The sequence below is a fragment of the Oncorhynchus nerka genome, linkage group LG13 (genome assembly GCF_034236695.1).
Source record: "Oncorhynchus nerka isolate Pitt River linkage group LG13, Oner_Uvic_2.0, whole genome shotgun sequence".
Classification (NCBI taxonomy): Eukaryota; Metazoa; Chordata; class Actinopteri; order Salmoniformes; family Salmonidae; genus Oncorhynchus; species Oncorhynchus nerka.
The window spans coordinates 6,406,347-6,425,816 of record NC_088408.1 but is presented as its reverse complement, the minus strand read 5'-3'; the positions used below and the strand labels follow the sequence as shown (position 1 = coordinate 6,425,816).

The 19,470-nt window shown below is 35.4% G+C and overlaps 1 protein-coding gene across 3 annotated transcripts in view; it reads left to right on the top strand.

The window, feature by feature from the left end:
• Nucleotides 1–19,470, top strand: part of ptk2ba (protein tyrosine kinase 2 beta, a) — a 129,075-nt gene that overhangs the window by 23,027 nt on the left and 86,578 nt on the right. The gene's annotated exons all lie outside the window — the stretch shown is intronic.

Sequence of the window (19,470 nt, the reverse complement as noted above, 5' to 3'; positions counted from 1 at the left end):
GGAGAGAACACATTACTACTCTGACTATGTAGAGAACACATTACTACTCTGACTATGTAGAGAACACATTACTACTGTATGGAGAGAACACATTACTTCTCTGACTATGTAGAGAATACATTAATACTCTATGTAGAGAACACATTAATACTCTATGGAGAGAACACATTAATACTCTGATGGAGAGAACACATTAATACTCTGACTATGTAGAGAATACATTACTACTCTGGAGAGAACTTACTACCTATGGAGAGAACACATTACTACTCTGACTATGTAGAGAACACATTAATACTGACTATGGAGAGAACACATTACTACTCTGACTATGTAGAGAACACATTACTACTCTGACTATGGAGAGAACACATTACTACTCTATGGAGAGAACACATTACTACTCTGACTATGTAGAGAACACATTACTACTCTGACTATGTAGAGAACACATTACTACTCTGACTATGTAGAGAACACATTACTACTCTGACTATGGAGAGAACACATTAATACTCTATGTAGAGAACACATTACTACTCTGACTATGGAGAGAACACATTACTACTCTATGGAGAGAACACATTACTACTCTGTGGAGAGAACACATTACTACTCTATGGAGAGAACACATTACTACTCTATGGAGAGAACACATTACTACTCTGACTATGTAGAGAACACATTAATACACATTACTGACTCTATGTAGAGAACACATTACTACTCTATGGAGAGAACACATTACTACTCTGACTATGTAGAGAACACATTAATACTCTGACTATGTAGAGAACACATTACTACTCTATGGAGAGAACACATTACTACTCTGACTATGTAGAGAACACATTACTACTCTGACTATGTAGAGAACACATTACTACTCTGACTATGGAGAGAACACATTACTACTCTATGGAGAGAACACATTACTACTCTATGGAGAGAAGACATTACTACTCTATGTAGAGAACACATTACTACTCTGACTATGTAGAGAACACATTAATACTCTGACTATGTAGAGAACACATTAATACTCTGACTATGTAGAGAACACATTACTACTCTGACTATGTAGAGAACACATTAATACTCTGACTATGTAGAGAACACATTACTACTCTGACTATGTAGAGAACACATTACTACTCTGACTATGTAGAGAACACATTAATACTCTGACTATGTAGAGAACACATTACTACTCTGACTATGTAGAGAACACATTAATACTCTGACTATGGAGAGAACACATTACTACTCTATGGAGAGAACACATTACTACTCTATGGAGAGAAGACATTACTACTCTATGGAGAGAACACATTACTACTCTGACTATGTAGAGAATACATTACTACTCTGACTATGTAGAGAATACATTACTACTGTATGGAGAGAACACATTACTACTCTGACTATGTAGAGAATACATTAATACTCTATGTAGAGAACACATTAATACTCCGTGGAGAGAACACATTACTACTCTATGGAGAGAAGACATTACTACTCTATGGAGAGAACACATTACTACTCTATGGAGAGAACACATTACTATTCTATGGAGAGAACACATTACTACTCTATGTAGAGAACACATTACTACTCTATGGAGAGAACACATTAATACTCTATGGAGAGAACACATTAATACTCTATGGAGAGAACACATTAATACTCTATGGAGAGAACACATTAATACTCTATGGAGAGAACACATTAATATTCTATGGAGAGAACACATTAATACTCTGACTGGAGAGAACACATTAATACTCTGACTATGTAGAGAACACATTACTACTCTGACTATGTAGAGAACACATTACTACTCTGACTATGTAGAGAACACATTACTACTCTGACTATGTAGAGAACACATTACTACTCTGACTATGTAGAGAACACATTACGACTCTGACTATGTAGAGAATACATTACTACTCTATGGAGAGAACATATTACTACTCTGACTATGTAGAGAATACATTACTACTCTATGGAGAGAACACATTACTACTCTATGGAGAGAACACATTAATACTCTATGGAGAGAACACATTAATACTCTATGGAGAGAACACATTAATACTCTATGGAGAGAACACATTAATACTCTATGGAGAGAACACATTACTACTCTGACTATGTAGAGAATACATTACTACTGTATGGAGAGAACACATTACGACTCTGACTATGTAGAGAATACATTAATACTCTATGTAGAGAACACATTAATACTCTATGGAGAGAACACATTAATACTCTATGGAGAGAACACATTAATACTCTATGGAGAGAACACATTAATACTCTATGGAGAGAACACATTACTACTCTGACTATGTAGAGAACACATTACTACTCTGACTATGTAGAGAACACATTACTACTCTGACTATGTAGAGAACACATTACTACTCTGACTATGTAGAGAACACATTACTACTCTGACTATGTAGAGAATACATTACTACTGTATGGAGAGAACACATTACTACTCTGACTATGTAGAGAATACATTAATACTCTATGTAGAGAACACATTAATACTCCGTGGAGAGAACACATTACTACTCTATGGAGAGAAGACATTACTACTCTATGGAGAGAACACATTACTACTCTATGGAGAGAACACATTACTATTCTATGGAGAGAACACATTACTACTTCTATGTAGAGAACACATTACTACTCTATGGAGAGAACACATTAATACTCCGTGGAGAGAACACATTACTACTCTATGGAGAGAACACATTAATACTCTATGGAGAGAACACATTACTACTCTATGGAGAGAACACATTACTACTCTATGGAGAGAACACATTACTACTCTATGGAGAGAACACATTACTACTCTATGGAGAGAACAGATTAATACTCTATGGAGAGAACACATTAATACTCTATGGAGAGAACACATTAATACTCTATGGAGAGAACACATTACTACTCTGTGGAGAGAACACATTACTACTCCGTGGAGAGAACACATTAATACTCTATGGAGAGAACACATTAATACTCTATGGAGAGAACACATTAATACTCTGACTATGTAGAGAACACATTACTACTCTGACTATGAGAGAACACATTACTACTCTGACTATGGAGAGAACACATTACTACTCTGACTATGTAGAGAACACATTACTACTCTGACTATGGAGAGAACACATTACTACTCTGACTATGTAGAGAATACATTACTACTGTATGGAGAGAACACATTACTACTCTGACTATGTAGAGAACACATTACTACTCTGACTATGTAGAGAACACATTACTACTCTGACTATGTAGAGAACACATTGATACTCTATGGAGAGAACACATTACTACTCTATGGAGAGAACACATTACTACTCCGTGGAGAGAACACATTAATACTATATGGAGAGAACACATTAATACTCTATGGAGAGAACACATTAATACTCTGACTATGTAGAGAACACATTACTACGCTGACTATGTAGAGAACACATTACTACTCTGACTATGTAGAGAACACATTACTACTCTGACTATGTAGAGAACATATTACTACTCTGACTATGTAGAGAATACATTACTACTGTATGGAGAGAACACATTACTACTCTGACTATGTAGAGAACACATTACTACTCTGACTATGTAGAGAACACATTACTACTCTGACTATGTAGAGAACATATTACTACTCTGACTATGTAGAGAATACATTACTACTGTATGGAGAGAACACATTACTACTCTTACTATGGAGAGAACACATTACTACTCTGACTATGTAGAGAATACATTACTACTGTATGGAGAGAACACATTACTACTCTGACTATGTAGAGAACACATTACTACTCTGACTATGTAGAGAACACATTACTACTCTGACTATGTAGAGAATACATTACTACTGTATGGAGAGAACACATTACTACTCTTACTATGGAGAGAACACATTACTACTCTGACTATGTAGAGAATACATTACTACTCCGTGGAGAGAACACATTACTACTCTATGGAGAGAACACATTAATACTCTATGGAGAGAACACATTACTACTCTATGGAGAGAACACATTACTACTCTGACTATGTAGAGAACACATTAATACTCTGACTATGTAGAGAACACATTACTACTCTGACTATGTAGAGAACACATTACTACTCTGACTATGTAGAGAACACATTAATACTCTGACTATGTAGAGAACACATTACTACTCTGACTATGTAGAGAACACATTAATACTCTGACTATGGAGAGAACACATTACTACTCTATGGAGAGAACACATTACTACTCTATGGAGAGAAGACATTACTACTCTGACTATGTAGAGAACATATTACTACTCTGACTATGTAGAGAATACATTACTACTGTATGGAGAGAACACATTACTACTCTGACTATGTAGAGAACACATTACTACTCTGACTATGTAGAGAACACATTACTACTCTGACTATGTAGAGAACATATTACTACTCTGACTATGTAGAGAATACATTACTACTGTGTGGAGAGAACACATTACTACTCTGACTATGTAGAGAATACATTACTACTCTATGGAGAGAACACATTACTACTCTGTGGAGAGAACACATTAATACTCTGACTATGTAGAGAACACATTGATACTCTATGTAGAGAACACATTACTACTCTATGGAGAGAACACATTAATACTCCGTGGAGAGAACACATTACTACTCTATGGAGAGAACACATTAATACTCTATGGAGAGAACACATTACTACTCTATGGAGAGAACACATTACTACTCTATGGAGAGAACACATTAATACTCTATGGAGAGAACACATTAATACTCTATGGAGAGAACACATTAATACTCTATGGAGAGAACACATTACTACTCTATGGAGAGAACACATTACTACTCCGTGGAGAGAACACATTAATACTCTATGGAGAGAACACATTAATACTCTATGGAGAGAACACATTAATACTCTGACTATGTAGAGAACACATTACTACTCTGACTATGTAGAGAACACATTACTACTCTGACTATGGAGAGAACACATTACTACTCTGACTATGTAGAGAACACATTACTACTCTGACTATGGAGAGAACACATTACTACTCTGACTATGTAGAGAATACATTACTACTGTATGGAGAGAACACATTACTACTCTGACTATGTAGAGAACACATTACTACTCTGACTATGTAGAGAACACATTACTACTCTGACTATGTAGAGAACATATTACTACTCTGACTATGTAGAGAATACATTACTACTGTATGGAGATAATACATTACTACTCTTACTATGGAGAGAACACATTACTACTCTGACTATGTAGAGAATACATTACTACTCTGACTATGTAGAGAACACATCACTACTCTGACTATGTAGAGAACACATTGATACTCTATGTAGAGAACACATTACTACTCTATGGAGAGAACACATTAATACTCTATGGAGAGAACACATTACTACTCTATGGAGAGAACACATTACTATTCTATGGAGAGAACACATTACTACTCTATGTAGAGAACACATTACTACTCTATGGAGAGAACACATTAATACTCTATGGAGAGAACACATTAATACTCTATGGAGAGAACACATTAATACTCTATGGAGAGAACACATTAATACTCTATGGAGAGAACACATTACTACTCTATGGAGAGAACACATTAATACTCTATGGAGAGAACACATTAATACTCTGACTATGTAGAGAACACATTACTACTCTGACTATGTAGAGAACACATTACTACTCTGACTATGTAGAGAACACATTACTACTCTGACTATGTAGAGAACACATTACTACTCTGACTATGTAGAGAACACATTACTACTCTGACTATGTAGAGAACACATTACGACTCTGACTATGTAGAGAATACATTACTACTCTATGGAGAGAACATATTACTACTGACTGAATATGTAGAGAACACATTACTACTCTGACTATGGAGAGAACACATTAATACTCTATGGAGAGAACACATTACTACTCTATGGAGAGAACACATTAATACTCTATGGAGAGAACACATTAATACTCTATGGATGTAGAGAACACATTACTACTCTATGGAGAGAACACATTACTACTCTGACTATGTAGAGAACACATTACTACTCTGACTATGTAGAGAACACATTACTACTGACTATGGAGAGAACTTAATACTCTATGGAGAGAACACATTACTATGTAGAGAACACATTACTACTGACTATGTAGAGAACACATTACTACTCTGACTATGTAGAGAACACATGTGTAGAGAATACATTACTACTCTGACTATGTAGAGAACACATTACTACTCTGACTATGGAGAGAACACATTACTACTCTATGGAGAGAACACATTAATACTCTATGTAGAGAACACATTAATACTCTGACTATGTAGAGAATACATTACTACTCTATGGAGAGAACACATTACTACTCTGTGGAGAGAACACATTACTACTCTATGGAGAGAACACATTACTACTCTATGGAGAGAACACATTACTACTCTATGGAGAGAACACATTACTACTCTGACTATGTAGAGAACACATTAATACTCTGACTATGTAGAGAACACATTACTACTCTGACTATGTAGAGAATACATTACTACTGTATGGAGAGAACACATTACTACTCTGACTATGTAGAGAATACATTAATACTCTATGTAGAGAACACATTAATACTCCGTGGAGAGAACACATTACTACTCTATGGAGAGAAGACATTACTACTCTATGGAGAGAACACATTACTACTCTATGGAGAGAACACATTACTATTCTATGGAGAGAACACATTACTACTCTATGTAGAGAACACATTACTACTCTATGGAGAGAACACATTAATACTCCGTGGAGAGAACACATTACTACTCTATGGAGAGAACACATTAATACTCTATGGAGAGAACACATTACTACTCTATGGAGAGAACACATTACTACTCTATGGAGAGAACACATTACTACTCTATGGAGAGAACACATTACTACTCTATGGAGAGAACAGATTAATACTCTATGGAGAGAACACATTAATACTCTATGGAGAGAACACATTAATACTCTATGGAGAGAACACATTACTACTCTGTGGAGAGAACACATTACTACTCCGTGGAGAGAACACATTAATACTCTATGGAGAGAACACATTAATACTCTATGGAGAGAACACATTAATACTCTGACTATGTAGAGAACACATTACTACTCTGACTATGTAGAGAACACATTACTACTCTGACTATGGAGAGAACACATTACTACTCTGACTATGTAGAGAACACATTACTACTCTGACTATGGAGAGAACACATTACTACTCTGACTATGTAGAGAATACATTACTACTGTATGGAGAGAACACATTACTACTCTGACTATGTAGAGAACACATTACTACTCTGACTATGTAGAGAACACATTACTACTCTGACTATGTAGAGAACACATTGATACTCTATGGAGAGAACACATTACTACTCTATGGAGAGAACACATTACTACTCCGTGGAGAGAACACATTAATACTATATGGAGAGAACACATTAATACTCTATGGAGAGAACACATTAATACTCTGACTATGTAGAGAACACATTACTACTCTGACTATGTAGAGAACACATTACTACTCTGACTATGTAGAGAACACATTACTACTCTGACTATGTAGAGAACATATTACTACTCTGACTATGTAGAGAATACATTACTACTGTATGGAGAGAACACATTACTACTCTGACTATGTAGAGAACACATTACTACTCTGACTATGTAGAGAACACATTACTACTCTGACTATGTAGAGAACATATTACTACTCTGACTATGTAGAGAATACATTACTACTGTATGGAGAGAACACATTACTACTCTGACTATGGAGAGAACACATTACTACTCTGACTATGTAGAGAATACATTACTACTGTATGGAGAGAACACATTACTACTCTGACTATGTAGAGAACACATTACTACTCTGACTATGTAGAGAACACATTACTACTCTGACTATGTAGAGAATACATTACTACTGTATGGAGAGAACACATTACTACTCTTACTATGGAGAGAACACATTACTACTCTGACTATGTAGAGAATACATTACTACTCCGTGGAGAGAACACATTACTACTCTATGGAGAGAACACATTAATACTCTATGGAGAGAACACATTACTACTCTATGGAGAGAACACATTACTACTCCGTGGAGAGAACACATTACTACTCTATGGAGAGAACACATTACTACTCTGACTATGTAGAGAACACATTAATACTCTGACTATGTAGAGAACACATTACTACTCTGACTATGTAGAGAACACATTACTACTCTGACTATGTAGAGAACACATTAATACTCTGACTATGTAGAGAACACATTACTACTCTGACTATGTAGAGAACACATTAATACTCTGACTATGGAGAGAACACATTACTACTCTATGGAGAGAACACATTACTACTCTATGGAGAGAAGACATTACTACTCTGACTATGTAGAGAACATAACTACTCTGACTATTAGAGAATACATTACTACTGATGGAGAGAACACATTACTACTCTGACTATGTAGAGAACACATTACTACTCTGACTATGTAGAGAACACATTACTACTCTGACTATGTAGAGAACATATTACTACTGTGTGGAGAGAACACATTACTACTCTGACTATGTAGAGAATACATTACTACTCTATGGAGAGAACACATTACTACTCTGTGGAGAGAACACATTAATACTCTGACTATGTAGAGAACACATTGATACTCTACACATTACTACTCTATGGAGAGAACACATTAATACTGTGGAGAGAACACATTACACTTATGGAGAGAACACATTAATACTCTATGGAGAGAACACATTACTACTCTATGGAGAGAACACATTACTACTCTATGGAGAGAGCACATTAATACTCATGGAGAGAACACATTAATACTCTATTTAATACTGCTATGGAGAGAACACATTACTACTCTATGGAGAGAACACATTTCTCCGTGGAGAGAACACATTAATACTCTATGGAGAGAACACATTAATACTCTATGCACATTAATACTCTGACTATGTAGAGAACACATTACTACTCTGACTATGTAGAGAATACATTACTACTCTATGGAGAGAACACATTACTACTCTGTGGAGAGAACACATTAATACTCTGACTATGTAGAGAACACATTGATACTCTATGTAGAGAACACATTACTACTCTATGGAGAGAACACATTAATACTCCGTGGAGAAACACATTACTACTCTATGGAGAGAAACACATTAATACTCTATGGAGAGAACACATTACTACTCATGGAGAGAACACATTACTACTCTATGGAGAGAACACATTAATACTCTATGGAGAGAACACATTAATACTCTATGGAGAGAACACATTAATACTCTTGGAGAGAACACATTACTACTATGGAGAGAACACATGTGGAGAGAACACATTAATACTCTATGGAGAGAACACATTAATACTCTATGGAGAGAACACATTAATACTCTGACTATGTAGAGAACACATTACTACTCTGACTATGTAGAGAACACATTACTACTCTGACTATGTAGAGAACACATTACTACTCTGACTATGTAGAGAACACATTACTACTCTGACTATGGAGAGAACACATTACTACTCTGACTATGTAGAGAATACATTACTACTGTATGGAGAGAACACATTACTACTCTGACTATGTAGAGAACACATTACTACTCTGACTATGTAGAGAACACATTACTACTCTGACTATGTAGAGAACATATTACTACTCTGACTATGTAGAGAATACATTACTACTGTATGGAGATAATACATTACTACTCTTACTATGGAGAGAACACATTACTACTCTGACTATGTAGAGAATACATTACTACTGACTATGTAGAGAACACATCACTACTCTGACTATGTAGAGAACACATTGATACTCTATGTAGAGAACACATTACTACTCTATGGAGAGAACACATTAATACTCTATGGAGAGAACACATTACTACTCTATGGAGAGAACACATTACTACTCTATGGAGAGAACACATTAATACTCTATGGAGAGAACACATTACTACTCTATGGAGAGAACACATTACTACTCTATGGAGAGAACACATTAATACTCTATGGAGAGAACACATTAATACTCTATGGAGAGAACACATTAATACTCTATGGAGAGAACACATTACTACTCTATGGAGAGAACACATTAATACTCTATGGAGAGAACACATTAATACTCTGACTATGTAGAGAACACATTACTACTCTGACTATGTAGAGAACACATTACTACTCTGACTATGTAGAGAACACATTACTACTCTGACTATGTAGAGAACACATTACTACTCTGACTATGTAGAGAAAACACATTACTACTCTGACTATGTAGAGAACTTACTACTATGTAGAGAATACATTACTACTCTATGGAGAGAACATATTACTACTCTGACTATGTAGAGAATACATTACTACTCTATGGAGAGAACACATTACTACTCTATGGAGAGAACACATTAATACTCTATGGAGAGAACACATTAATACTCTATGGAGAGAACACATTAATACTATATGGAGAGAACACATTACTACTCTGACTATGTAGAGAATACATTACTACTCTATGGAGAGAACACATTACTACTCTATGGAGAGAACACATTACTACTCTGACTATGTAGAGAACACATTACTACTCTGACTATGTAGAGAACACATTACTACTCTGACTATGTAGAGAACACATTACTACTCTGACTATGGAGAGAACACATTAATACTCTATGGAGAGAACACATTACTACTCTGACTATGTAGAGAACACATTACTACTCTGACTATGTAGAGAATACATTACTACTCTGACTATGTAGAGAACACATTACTACTCTGACTATGGAGAGAACACATTACTACTCTATGGAGAGAACACATTAATACTACACATTAATACTACTATGTAGAGAATACATTACTACCTATGGAGAGAACACATTACTACTCTATGGAGAGAGAACACATTACTACTGGAGAGAACACATTACTACTCTATGGAGAGAACACATTACTACTCTATGGAGAGAACACATTACTACTCTGACTATGTAGAGAACACATTAATACTCTGACTATGTAGAGAACACATTACTACTCTGACTATGTAGAGAATACATTACTACTGTATGGAGAGAACACATTACTACTCTGACTATGTAGAGAATACATTAATACTCTATGTAGAGAACACATTAATACTCTGTGGAGAGAACACATTACTACTCTACTGGAGAGAAGACATTACTACTCTATGGAGAGAACACATTACTACTCTATGGAGAGAACACATTACTATTCTATGGAGAGAACACATTACTACTCTATGTAGAGAACACATTACTACTCTATGGAGAGAACACATTAATACTCTGTGGAGAGAACACATTACTACTCTATGGAGAGAACACATTAATACTCTATGGAGAGAACACATTACTACTCTATGGAGAGAACACATTACTACTGGAGAGAACACATTACTACTCTATGGAGAGAACACATTACTACTCTATGGAGAGAACAGATTAATACTCTATGGAGAGAACACATTAATACTCTATGGAGAGAACACATTAATACTCTATGGAGAGAACACATTACTACTCTGTGGAGAGAACACATTACTACTCCGTGGAGAGAACACATTAATACTCTATGGAGAGAACACATTAATACTCTATGGAGAGAACACATTAATACTCTGACTATGTAGAGAACACATTACTACTCTGACTATGTAGAGAACACATTACTACTCTGACTATGGAGAGAACACATTACTACTCTGACTATGTAGAGAACACATTACTACTCTGACTATGGAGAGAACACATTACTACTCTGACTATGTAGAGAATACATTACTACTGTATGGAGAGAACACATTACTACTCTGACTATGTAGAGAACACATTACTACTCTGACTATGTAGAGAACACATTACTACCTGACTAGAGAACACATTGATACTCTAGAGAACACATTACTACTCTATGGAGAGAACACATTACTACTCCGTGGAGAGAACACATTAATACTATATGGAGAGAACACATTAATACTGTATGGAGAGAACACATTACTACTCTGACTATGTAGAGAACACATTACTACTCTGACTATGTAGAGAACACATTACTACTCTGACTATGTAGAGAACACATTACTACTCTGACTATGTAGAGAACATATTACTACTCTGACTATGTAGAGAATACATTACTACTGTATGGAGAGAACACATTACTACTCTGACTATGTAGAGAACACATTACTACTCTGACTATGTAGAGAACACATTACTACTCTGACTATGTAGAGAACATATTACTACTCTGACTATGTAGAGAATACATTACTACTGTATGGAGAGAACACATTACTACTCTTACTATGGAGAGAACACATTACTACTCTGACTATGTAGAGAATACATTACTACTGTATGGAGAGAACACATTACTACTCTGACTATGTAGAGAACACATTACTACTCTGACTATGTAGAGAACACATTACTACTCTGACTATGTAGAGAATACATTACTACTCTATGGAGAGAACACATTACTACTCTGACTGGAGAGAACACATTACTACTCTGACTATGTAGAGAATACACATTAGAGAACACATTACTACTATGGAGAGAACACATTAATACTCTATGGAGAGAACACATTACTACTCTATGGAGAGAACACATTAATACTCTATGGAGAGAACACATTACTACTCTATGGAGAGAACACATTACTACTCTGACTATGAGAGAACACATTAATACTCTGACTATGAGAGAACACATTACTACTTGAATACTTACTACTGACTATGTAGAGAACACATTAATACTCTGACTATGTAGAGAACACATTACTACTCTGACTATGTAGAGAACACATTAATACTCTGACTATGGAGAGAACACATTACTACTCTATGGAGAGAACACATTACTACTCTATGGAGAGAAGACATTACTACTCTGACTATGTAGAGAACACATTACTACTCTGACTATGTAGAGAACACATTACTACTCTGGAGAGAACACATTACTACTCTGACTATGTAGAGAACACATTACTACTCTGACTATGTAGAGAACACATTACTACTCTGACTATGTAGAGAACATATTACTACTGTGTGGAGAGAACACATTACTACTCTGACTATGTAGAGAATACATTACTACTCTATGGAGAGAACACATTACTACTCTGACTATGGAGAGAACACATTAATACTCTGACTATGTAGAGAACACATTGATACTCTATGTAGAGAACACATTACTACTCTGGAGAGAACACATTAATACTCTGACTATGGAGAGAACACATTACTACTCTGGAGAGAACTTAATACTCTATGGAGAGAACACATTACTACTTACTACTATGGAGAGAACACACAATACTCTATTTAATACTCTATGGAGAGAACACATTAATACTCTATGGAGAGAACACATTACTACTCTGGACTATGTGGAGAGAACACATTAATACTCTATGGAGAGAACTTAATACTCTATGGAGAGAACACATTAATACTCTGACTATGTAGAGAACACATTACTACTCTGACTATGTAGAGAACACATTACTACTCTGTGGAGAGAACACATTAATACTCTGACTATGTAGAGAACACATTGATACTCTATGTAGAGAACACATTACTACTCTATGGAGAGAACACATTAATACTCCGTGGAGAGAACACATTACTACTCTATGGAGAGAACACATTAATACTCTATGGAGAGAACACATTACTACTCTATGGAGAGAACACATTACTACTCTATGGAGAGAACACATTACTACTCTATGGAGAGAACACATTAATACTCTATGGAGAGAACACATTAATACTCTATGGAGAGAACACATTACTACTCTATGGAGAGAACACATTACTACTCCGTGGAGAGAACACATTAATACTCTATGGAGAGAACACATTAATACTCTATGGAGAGAACACATTAATACTCTGACTATGTAGAGAACACATTACTACTCTGACTATGTAGAGAACACATTACTACTCTGACTATGTAGAGAACACATTACTACTCTGACTATGTAGAGAACACATTACTACTCTGACTATGGAGAGAACACATTACTACTCTGACTATGGAGAATACATTACTACTGATGGAGAGAACACATTACTACTCTGACTATGGAGAGAACACATTACTACTCTGACTATGTAGAGAACACATTACTACTCTGACTATGTAGAGAACATATTACTACTCTGACTATGTAGAGAATACATTACTACTGTATGGAGATAATACATTACTACTCTTACTATGGAGAGAACACATTACTACTCTGACTATGTAGAGAATACATTACTACTCTGACTATGTAGAGAACACATCACTACTCTGACTATGTAGAGAACACATTGATACTCTATGTAGAGAACACATTAACACATTAATCTGGAGAGAACACATTATGTCTATGGAGAGAACACATTAGAGAACACATCTATGTAGAGAACACATTACTACTCTATGGAGAGAACACATTAATACTCTGAGAGAACTATGGAGAGAACACATTAATACTCTATGGAGAGAACACATTAATACTCTATGGAGAGAACACATTACTACTCTATGGAGAGAACACATTAATACTCTATGGAGAGAACACATTACTACTGACTATGTAGAGAACACATTAATACTCTATGGAGAGAACACATTACTACTCTATGGAGAGAACACATTACTACTCTGACTATGTAGAGAACACATTACTACTCTGACTATGTAGAGAATACATTATACTCTATGGAGAGAACACATTACTACTAGAGAACACATTACTACTCTATGGAGAGAACACATTACTACTCTATGGAGAGAACACATTACTACTCTGACTATGTAGAGAACACATTACTACTCTGACTATGTAGAGAACACATTACTACTCTATGGAGAGAACTTATGGAGAGAACACATTACTACTCTGACTATGTAGAGAACACATTACTACTCTGACTATGTAGAGAACACATTACTACTCTGACTATGTAGAGAACACATTACTACTCTGACTATGTAGAGAACACATTACTACTCTGACTATGTAGAGAACACATTACTACTCTGACTATGTAGAGAACACATTACGACTCTGACTATGTAGAGAATACATTACTACTCTATGGAGAGAACATATTACTACTCTGACTATGTAGAGAATACATTACTACTCTATGGAGAGAACACATTATGGGAGAGAACACATTAATACTCTATGGAGAGAACACATTAATACTCTATGGAGAGAACACATTAATACTCTATGGAGAGAACACATTACTACTCTGACTATGTAGAGAATACATTACTACTCTATGGAGAGAACACATTACTACTCTATGGAGAGAACACATTACTACTCTGACTATGTAGAGAACACATTACTACTCTGACTATGTAGAGAACACATTACTACTCTGACTATGTAGAGAACACATTACTACTCTGACTATGGAGAGAACACATTAATACTCTATGGAGAGAACACATTACTACTCTGACTATGTAGAGAACACATTACTACTCTGACTATGTAGAGAACACATTACGACTCTGACTATGTAGAGAACACATTACGACTCTGACTATGTAGAGAATACATTACTACTCTGACTATGTAGAGAACACATTACTACTCTGACTATGGAGAGAACACATTACTACTCTATGGAGAGAACACATTAATACTCTATGTAGAGAACACATTAATACTCTGACTATGTAGAGAATACATTACTACTCTATGGAGAGAACACATTACTACTCTGTGGAGAGAACACATTACTACTCTATGGAGAGAACACATTACTACTCTATGGAGAGAACACATTACTACTCTGACTATGTAGAGAACACATTAATACTCTGACTATGTAGAGAACACATTACTACTCTATGGAGAGAACACATTACTACTCTATGGAGAGAACACATTACTACTCTGACTATGTAGAGAACACATTAATACTCTGACTATGTAGAGAACACATTACTACTCTATGGAGAGAACACATTACTACTCTGACTATGTAGAGAACACATTACTACTCTGACTATGTAGAGAACACATTACTACTCTGACTATGGAGAGAACACATTACTACTCTATGGAGAGAAGACATTACTACTCTATGTAGAGAACACATTACTACTCTGACTATGTAGAGAACACATTAATACTCTGACTATGTAGAGAACACATTAATACTCTGACTATGTAGAGAACACATTACTACTCTGACTATGTAGAGAACACATTAATACTCTGACTATGTAGAGAACACATTACTACTCTGACTATGTAGAGAACACATTACTACTCTGACTATGTAGAGAACACATTACTACTCTGACTATGTAGAGAACACATTACTACTCTGACTATGTAGAGAACACATTAATACTCTGACTATGGAGAGAACACATTACTACTCTATGGAGAGAACACATTACTACTCTGAGAGAAGACATTACTGGAGAGAACACATTACTACTCTGACTATGTAGAGAACACATTACTACTCTGACTATGTAGAGAACACATTACATACTCTATGGAGAGAACACATTAATACTCTATGGAGAGAAGAATACATTACTACTCTATGGAGAGAACACATTACTACTCTATGGAGAGAACACATTACTACTCTATGGAGAGAACACATTAATACTCTTCTATGGAGAGAACACATTACTACTCTATGGAGAGAACACATTACTACTCTATGGAGAGAACACATTAATACATGGAGAGAACACATTAATACTCTATGGAGAGAACACATTAATACTCTATGGAGAGAACATTAATACTATGGAGAGAACACATTAATACTCTATGGAGAGAACACATTAATACTGACTATGGAGAGAACACATTAATACTCTATGGAGAGAACTTAATACTCTATGGAGAGAACACATTACTACTCTGGAGAGAACACATTAATACTCTAGGAGAACACATTACTACTCTGACTATGTAGAGAACACATTACTACTCTGACTATGTAGAGAACACATTACTACTCTGACTATGTAGAGAACACATTACTACTCTGACTATGTAGAGAACACATTACTACTCTGACTATGTAGAGAACACATTACTACTCTGACTATGTAGAGAACACATTACTACTCTGACTATGTAGAGAACACATTATACTCTATGGAGAGAACATATTACTACTCTGACTATGTAGAGAATACATTACTACTCTATGGAGAGAACACATTACTACTCTATGGAGAGAACACATTAATACTCTATGGAGAGAACACATTAATACTCTATGGAGAGAACACATTAATACTCTATGGAGAGAACACATTACTACTCTGACTATGTAGAGAACATTATTATGGAGAGAACACATTACTCTGACTATGTAGAGAATACATTAATACTCTATGTAGAGAACACATTACATGGAGAGAACACATACTCTATGGAGAGAACACATTAATACTCTATGGAGAGAACACATTAATACTCTATGGAGAGAACACATTACTACTCTGACTATGTAGAGAACACATTACTACTCTGACTATGTAGAGAACACATTACTACTCTGACTATGTAGAGAACACATTACTACTCTGACTATGTAGAGAACACATTACTACTCTGACTATGTAGAGAATACATTACTACTGTATGGAGAGAACACATTACTACTCTGACTATGTAGAGAATACATTAATACTCTATGTAGAGAACACATTACACATTACTACTCTATGGAGAGAACACATTACTACTCTATGGAGAGAACACATTACTACTCTACTTACTATTCTATGGAGAGAACACATTACTACTCTATGTAGAGAACACATTACTACTCTATGGAGAGAACACATTAATACTCCGTGGAGAGAACACATTACTACTCTATGGAGAGAACACATTAATACTCTATGGAGAGAACACATTACTACTCTATGGAGAGAACACATTACTACTCTATGGAGAGAACACATTACTACTCTATGGAGAGAACACATTACTACTCTATGGAGAGAACAGATTAATACTCTATGGAGAGAACACATTAATACTCTATGGAGAGAACACATTAATACTCTATGGAGAGAACACATTACTACTCTGTGGAGAGAACACATTACTACTCCGTGGAGAGAACACATTAATACTCTATGGAGAGAACACATTAATACTCTATGGAGAGAACACATTAATACTCTGACTATGTAGAGAACACATTACTACTCTGACTATGTAGAGAACACATTACTACTCTGACTATGGAGAGAACACATTACTACTCTGACTATGTAGAGAACACATTACTACTCTGACTATGGAGAGAACACATTACTACTCTGACTATGTAGAGAATACATTACTACTGTATGGAGAGAACACATTACTACTCTGACTATGTAGAGAACACATTACTACTCTGACTATGTAGAGAACACATTACTACTCTGACTATGTAGAGAACACATTGATACTCTATGGAGAGAACACATTACTACTCTATGGAGAGAACACATTACTACTCCGTGGAGAGAACACATTAATACTATATGGAGAGAACACATTAATACTCTGACTATGTAGAGAACACATTACTACTCTGACTATGTAGAGAACACATTACTACTCTGACTATGTAGAGAACACATTACTACTCTGACTATGTAGAGAACATATTACTACTCTGACTATGTAGAGAATACATTACTACTGTATGGAGAGAACACATTACTACTCTGACTATGTAGAGAACACATTACTACTCTGACTATGTAGAGAACACATTACTACTCTGACTATGTAGAGAACATATTACTACTCTGACTATGTAGAGAATACATTACTACTGTATGGAGAGAACACATTACTACTCTTACTATGGAGAGAACACATTACTACTCTGACTATGTAGAGAATACATTACTACTGTATGGAGAGAACACATTACTACTCTGACTATGTAGAGAACACATTACTACTCTGACTATGTAGAGAACACATTACTACTCTGACTATGTAGAGAATACATTACTACTCTGTATGGAGAGAACACATTACTACTCTACTATGGAGAGAACACATTACTACTCTGACTATGTAGAGAATACATTACTACTCCGAGAGAACACATTACTACTCTATGGAGAGAACACA